The sequence below is a fragment of the Morus notabilis genome, unplaced genomic scaffold (genome assembly GCF_000414095.1).
Source record: "Morus notabilis unplaced genomic scaffold, ASM41409v2 Scaffold15, whole genome shotgun sequence".
Taxonomy (NCBI): Eukaryota; Viridiplantae; Streptophyta; class Magnoliopsida; order Rosales; family Moraceae; genus Morus; species Morus notabilis.
The window spans coordinates 311,894-318,640 of NW_010367234.1; the positions used below are offsets into that span (position 1 = coordinate 311,894).

The 6,747-nt window shown below is 40.4% G+C and overlaps 1 non-coding gene across 1 annotated transcript; it reads left to right on the forward strand.

Moving 5' to 3' along the window:
* The first annotated feature begins 6,313 nt into the window (after positions 1–6,313).
* TRNAP-UGG lies at positions 6,314–6,385 on the forward strand. Its single transcript has one exon. It is a non-coding gene; the product is annotated as a tRNA-Pro (tRNA).
* The last annotated feature ends 362 nt before the right edge of the window (positions 6,386–6,747 follow it).

The following is a 6,747-nucleotide window of genomic DNA, read 5'->3' on the forward strand; positions in this document are numbered from 1 at the left end:
TTAATAAGTTGTTCAATTTAGAATTCAAATTAATTTAAGTTTGACTTAAATTTGAATTTGAATTTGAATTAAAATTAGACTACAGGATAAAGGATGATTTCTCTTCCTTCCCTATCCAGAATTGGCGCCACACACAAGGGAGAAAAACCCTAGGGTGGCCGGCCACATTAAGGATAAGGTGTAGGAGATTTTTTGTTCCAAATTCAAAATAGGAGATAGAGATTTGATTCTTGTTTGAAGTTTGACTTCAACTCTTGAAATATGAGAATGATAGAAAATTGTAAACACAATTTTTGAAACATTTTTTCAGCCCTAATTAGTTGGTGGCCAAATTTTCTCAAAGGAAAAGGAGAGGAAAAAATTTTTCTCCCAAAAATTTCACATCGTGCATGCGTTGGTGTTTGTGGAAATTCGAGTGTTATTGAAACCTGTTTTGTCTCACGTGTGCCCACACACACATCTACGTGGAATCAAGGAATCGACGTGGAAGATTTTGGTTTTCTAAACACAAAGCTTGGAGCAAGAAGTGTTCGTGGACAAAGAACTCAAGTTATCATCCGAGTCAGCTTCCAGGTATTTTTCCATATTGAGCTCTTGATATATATAAATTAATGAGATTAATTTATTCGTGCATAAATTAATATAATCTATAGAGTATCTCAAAAGTTTTATGAAATTTTTGTTATACACGATCCGCCTCCCAGCCACGCTTCCGTATCCGAATTCGATTCGGCAACCAACATGAGTGTCATACTCGGGCTGGACTGGATTTGGAGTTTGAGTGTCAAACTCGATTTGTGTTTGGGATTCTTGGGATGACTCGAGTGGATTTGTGGATGACTCGAGTGGATTTGTGTTATAGCCATCAGGTGACTCTAATGCATCAATATCCCAAAGCTGGTATTCTTGAGTAAAATTCTCCCCCTGAATATCAGTTTTGGGATAGAAGGGTTGAGTTTCAAAGAAAGAGACATCCATAGAGTTGTAGAATTTTCGGGTAGTCGGAGAATAACATTTATTCCCTTTTTGGTGTAACAAATATCCTAAAAATATGCATTTGAGAGCCTTACGATCAAGCTTGCTTCGGTGTTAGGCATGAATATGGACAAACACTGAGCAACCGAATACTTTAGGAGGCAGAGTGATTAGGACACGGGTGTTAGGAAAAAATTGAAGAAGGACACGCTGTGGTGTTTGAAACTTCAAGACTCGGGAAGGCATTCTATTTATTAGGTAAGTGGCTGTTAAAACAGCCTCTCCCCAGAAATATTTTGGGACATGGGTAGTGAACATGAGAGAACGGGCAACCTTTAGAATGTGTCTATTTTTCCTTTTTGCCACCCCGTTCTATTAGCGTGTGTCAACACAAGAACTTTGGTGAATAATGCCCTGGCTCCCAAGATATTCTCCTAGAGTTGTCTCAAAATATTCTTTTGCATTGTCAGTCTTTAACACTTGTATCTTTGTGGCAAATTGTGTCTGAATCATAGTATTAAAATTTTTAAAGATTTGCCCAACTTCAGATTTTTCTTTCATGAGAAACAACCAGGTGATTCTGGTATGATCATCAACAAAGGACAAAAACCACCTTGTACCAGTAATATTTTTTATTCTAGATGGTCCCCATACATCACTATAAATCATGGAAAAAGGATGAGATGCTTTGTATGGTTGAATATGGTAAGAATTACGAACATGTTTTGAGAATTGACACACTTCACATTGAAACAACTTCAGATTTTTATTGATAAATAAAGAAGGAAACCATTTTTCGATATATAAAAATTTTGGATGACCTAAACGATAGTGCCATAACATGATTGCACTATCTTTATTGGTGTTTTCAACAGATACTAAGCCTACGATATGAGTTTGTCTTTGAGGAGGTCAGTCAACTTTAAGAAGATAAAGTCACGCGCTTACCCTAGCACTGTCAATCATCTTTCCCGAATCCAAAACTTGAAATTCACACAAATCCGAGGAGAATTTAGCAACACAATTAATTTCTTGAGAAAGTTTACTCACTGATAAAAGATTGCAGTCCAGATTAAGAACATGAAGTACTGTCTTCAACTCTAGGGTTTCTGAGAGAATAATAGACCCTGTTCCAGCCACTTTAGCGAGTGATCCATCAGCAATTTTTATTGTAAGATTATCTTGACATGGTCTGTAATGATGAAACATAGTTCTGTCTCCTGTCATGTGATCAGATGCCCCAGAGTCTACTATCCATGTGTCCTTATTTTTGGAATCAACAGAAAGAGCACTCAAGTAATTACCTTTTTGTGCCAAAGATCAGTTTCCAATGTTACCCTGAGCAGTTGCTGCTTGTAAGAACATCTTTTGTAGGGTTTCAAGTTGTTCCTTGTTGAAAGGATTGGATTCTGAGGAAGTAGAATTTCTTTCTTCAACTGCAACAAGATTTTCGCGGCTGTCTTTGTCCGTAGCTGGTCTTGAAGGTTTCCAATCTGCAGGTTTGCGATGTAGCTTCCAGCATGTCTCACGGATCTGTCCTGTTTTTCGGCAATGATCGCACCATGGTCTCCCCTTCTTCTGCTGATTATCGTAGCTGGTGTTCTGGGCTCCTCGAACAGCTAGGGCAGATGAGTTATCCGTTATCGAAGCACTGATGGATGATTCCCCGAGCATCACCTTTTTTAGGCTTTCTTCTCTGCGCACTTCAGAAAAAACTTCTCGGATGCTTGGTAGGGTTTTGTCCCTAATATTCTTCCTCGAACTTCATCCAAGTTCTTGTTGAGTCCCATCAAGAACTTGAATATTCTCTTCTTTTCCATGATTTCTCTGAATCTTTTTGCATCACCCAAACAGTCCCACTTAGAGTCCTCAAATACGTATAATTGTTGCCAATTACGGGTGAGGATATTGTAGAATTGGGTGGCAGAAAGATCTCCTTGTCGAAGGTCGTGGATTGTAGTTTCGTTCTTAAAAATTACTGAGGTATTTTCCTTACTCGAGTAAAATTCTTTAGCCGCATCCCATATTTCATATGCAGTGCTATAGAGCAAAAAATTCTCACCTATTTCGTTGGTCATTGAATTTATTAACCATGACATGACTATGTTGTTCTCTGTTTTCCAGAGTCTGAATGTGGGATCCCCTTCCTTTGGAGGGATGATCTTGCCTGTGAGATATTAGTCCTTCCTTTTTCCACATATGTACATCATAACGGACTGCGACCATTGAAGATAATTGTTCCCATTCAGTTTGTGCCCTGTAATGGGAAGATGAATGCCTTTTGCAACGCCATAGGTGCTAGGGTTTGAGACTCCAGAGCCTGAAGTGACTTCAAATGATGACTCCTTCTGTATCTCGGTGGCCATTCCGTATTTGGTCATCAGAGATGGATTTTTGGAAGGCTCTGATACCATGTGAGAAATTGAGAAAGAACTAGAATATTTCTCATTGAATAATGAATAACGAAAATAAATTTAAATAGGAGGAGAGGCCTTAATCGATTCCTCAAAACAAGGAACTAATAACCTAAAACAATATCTCTAATCCTAGTAAAGATAATAAACAGAAAAAATAAATGAGAGGATCATGTAAGACATTATCTGAATCTCTTTATTTTAGAAACCAAAAGACTAACTTAACCTTAGTAATTAAAACACCAAATTTCCACACTTATCTCTCCAAATCTCAATCAATGTCTTATCTGCAACTTTAACTTCAACTTTAACTTCACCTTTAACCAGTGGCTGCATGCATCTTTAAAAATGAAGATAGTATTTGTTAGAGTCCTTCCTATCAAGTTTGTTTACTCCAGGAGGAGCAAGTTGGATAAAACCACTTCCTAAGGGGAAGCTATGTAAATTTGAGAAGTTGTGCTGACATGGCAAATCTGTTGCAATTCTGTTATGAGGTCACGAAAGGGTCTAAGGGAAAGGAGTTAGTTACGAGTTAGTTTTGTTTCACTTGGAGGGGGGGGGGGACTATTAATAGGCGGGTAAGTAAGTAAGGGAGTGGGTAGGAAATTGGTTGCCATTGTAGTATGGATCTAGGGAGGCAGAGGAACCTCGAATTCTTCCTATTTGTAATTTCTGTCATTTTACTTCCAGCATTAAAAAAATTAATAAGAAATACTGGGAATCAATCGGGGTTCTATCAGCTTGGTATCAGAGCCATCGTTCCACCTGAGCTGCACATTTCTGACTGCATCGCAACCCTGGAACTCCAGATGGAAGATGTCCATGAAAGTGTGCTGATCATGGGAGCTATGGTTGATCTTGTTCCATAACTACAGGAGAACGTCGATAGGTTGGATAATATAGTGGCTGAGCTACAAGGGGCGATGCAGAGGATAGAGGAGTTGTTGCAGAGACAGGCGAGGATCTTCGACAGAGGACAACCAGAAAGAGAGCCAGCCAGAAACCCTAAGCGGACTCCACCAAGACGCGAACCGGATCGAGGTCGAGCGGGTTACTGAGAAGAACCTCTGGTTCAAAGGAGGGAAGGAGAGGAAGTATGACACCGTCCGTCGCCGGTCCGGCAGCGAATGCGTGGAGAATTTTACGGGAAGAAACTAGAGTTTCCTATTTTTCAAGGGGAAGATCCTTATGGTTGGGTGTTCCGAGCCGAGCGATATTTCACCGTGAATGAGATCGAAGATGAGGAATGGATCTTGGCCGCGTTGGTATGTATGGAGGGAAGAGCCTTGGGGTGGTTCCAGTGGGTTGACACGCAAGACCCTTTCACCAGTTGGCGGGATCTCCAGACGGCCGTGATTAAGCGATTTAGCCATGCGCGCGAAGGGGACCCGACTGAACGATTGATGTCGCTCAAACAAACTGGAGGAGTGGCTGATTACCGGGATACTTTTGAGTCTCTGGCGGCGTCCATGAGAGGGGTGCCTGAGCCCATCTTCAAGGGGGCCTTCCTAAATGGGCTTCGGGAGGATATAAGGGCTGAGGTGAGGATGCACAGGCCCATGAACTTGCTGGAAGCTATGGATCTGGCCCAACAGGTGGAGGACCGATTGGGGCAGTGGACCGGGTCAGAAAATACCGGTTCGGCCGAGGCTCCAAGGGAGAATTTATTGGTCGATTCAGCCCAATCCCTTACAATTCAAACCTAGCTGTCGAGCAAAAAGAAAGCTTCCTTCAATCCTAATTAAGCCGCGAGGCAAACACGTCCTCCAGAGGCAACGCAACATTGACTAGAAAAATCCATGCCGGTGGGGACTCGGGGTTCCAGCGCATGTCCTTTGAAGAGTTGCAGCAACGGAAGGCGAGAGGGTTATGTTTTCGGTGTGACAAAAAATTTGGCCCCGGCCACCGGTAGTGCTGAAACTTTGGACGGGCCGCCCGCGACCGCCTGAAAAGCCCGAGTTTTTGCCCGAGCCCGAGCCCGAGCCGCCCGAGAAATTTGGGCCGCCCGCCCGAGCCCGAATTTCACCTTGAACGGGCCGCGGGCTTGTATTAGGCGGCCCGAGCCCGCCCGAATTGCCCGAATTATTTAAACTTTTTTTTTAATATTAAGTTATTTTGTGTTAAAATTTATATATATATATCAAGGAAAAAAGAGTGCAATCATATTGTGACGAATTACAAATTTTACAAACTTACAAAGTTATACAATTACAAATACAATGTCAAAGATAAATACATATTTACAAATTATAAATTTGCAATTTAATTTGAAGCTAAAGGATCGTCTTCAAAATTAAATGTTAATCGATTAAATTCATCGATCAATTATTGGCTTGCCGGTGAAATTGTATCTTGTAAATGTTGATCGGCCCGATCCCAATCCTTAATGCAAACCAAGGCTTCAATCAACATTGAATGACTGGTCCTTTAAAATAGAGATCATCAAATAGCGATGAAGTTATTAAACCAAACCAATCATTGAGTGACTTTTGATAAATTATCAATTTACTTTGGTATGCAAGTAGAAAGTTACTTTGATATAGAGTCACAAAGAGAGTGAAGAAAGTTGAAGAAAAAAGAGGATAATTAAGAGGAGAAGAGAGATTGTGAACAGAAAAATAGATAAAGATAGAAAGAAGAGTGATATAGAATAGAAAAATACGAGTATCTATAAGAACAAAACCAACATTATATAGAAATAGCACTTTTTAAAAATAACAAACAATAAAAACGTGATGGCAATGTGTTTCTTTCCTTGTGTATATTATTTTTTGAGGAATCATTTTATCATGTGATTGATTATAAAAAAGGGTCAAGAATGTGAAAACTGAAATATTAAACTGCTAAAATAGGAATTTGCTCCTTCTATTAAGGAATTGTGTGTTTACCTTAATTAAAAAGTAAAAAATTTAAATAACAAATATGGGCATTGGGTCTAGTGGTATGATTCTTGCTTTGGGTGTGAGAGGTCCCGAGTTCGATTCTCGGAATGCCCCAATTTGTAGCAACTAAAATTTTCGGGCGGTTTTGGGCAAATCGGGCAACTCAGGCTTCGGGCAAAATTCGGGTTTTCGGGTCGGGCAATTCGGGCGGGTCGGGCATGGTCGGAAAATTCAAAAAAATTCTGGCGGACGGCGGTATAGGGCGATTAGACGGCGGCGAGCAAGAGAGTTAGTGTCAAATTCGGGCTGCCCGAGCCCGAACCCGAAAATCTAGCTTGGGCGGGCGGGAGATGGGCTTGCCCGCCTGATAAGTGCACGAATTTGCACTTTTAATGTTCATAATTGTCAAACGATTTTATCAATTTTGTGATTTTAATTTCAAATAATCCTAAATTAAGAGGATTTAATTTTAACTG